This window comes from Austrofundulus limnaeus, unplaced genomic scaffold (genome assembly GCF_001266775.1).
Source record: "Austrofundulus limnaeus strain Quisiro unplaced genomic scaffold, Austrofundulus_limnaeus-1.0 Scaffold337, whole genome shotgun sequence".
In the NCBI taxonomy this organism is placed as follows: domain Eukaryota; kingdom Metazoa; phylum Chordata; class Actinopteri; order Cyprinodontiformes; family Rivulidae; genus Austrofundulus; species Austrofundulus limnaeus.
Genome location: NW_013952739.1, coordinates 412,468 through 413,282, shown reverse-complemented (window position 1 = coordinate 413,282; position 815 = coordinate 412,468).

Sequence of the window (815 nt, the reverse complement as noted above, 5' to 3'; positions counted from 1 at the left end):
GTCTTGAGTTTTAAGTCGAGTTTCAAGTCTTGAGACTCAGGTCTTGAGTCTCAGGTCTTGAGTCTGGTCTTGAGTTTTAAGTCTTGAGTCTCAAGTCTTGAGTCTCAGGTCTTGAGTCTGGTCTTGAGTTTTAAGTCGAGTTTCAAGTCTTGAGACTCAGGTCTTGAGTCTCAGGTCTTGAGTCTGGTCTTGAGTTTTAAGTCTTGAGTTTCAAGTCATGAGTTTCAAGTCTTGATTCTCAAGTCTTGAGTCTCAGGTCTTGAGTCTCAGGTCTTGAGTCTCAGGTCTTGAGTCTCAGGTCTTGAGTCTGGTCTTGAGTTTTAAGTCGAGTTTCAAGTCTTGAGTCTCAGGTCTTGAGTCTCAGGTCTTGAGTTTTAAGTCTTGAGTTTCAAGTCATGAGTCTCAAGTCTTGAGTCTCAGGTCTTGAGTCTCAGGTCTTGAGTCTCAGGTCTTGAGTCTGGTCTTGAGTTTTAAGTCGAGTTTCAAGTCTTGAGTCTCAGGTCTTGAGTCTCAGGTCTTGAGTTTTAAGTCTTGAGTTTCAAGTCATGAGTCTCAAGTCTTGAGTCTCAGGTCTTGAGTCTCAGGTCTTGAGTTTCAAGTCTTGAGTCTCAGGACTTGAGTCTCAGGTCTTTAATCTTAAGTCAAGTTTCAAGTCTTGAGTCTCAAGTCTTGAGTCTCAGGTCTTGAGTCTCAGGTCTTGAGTCTCAGGTCTTGAGTCTCAGGTCTTGAGTTTTAAGTCAAGTTTCAAGTCTTGAGTCTCAAGTCTTGAGTCTCAGGTCTTGAGTCTCAGGTCTTGAGTCTCAGGTCTTGAGTCT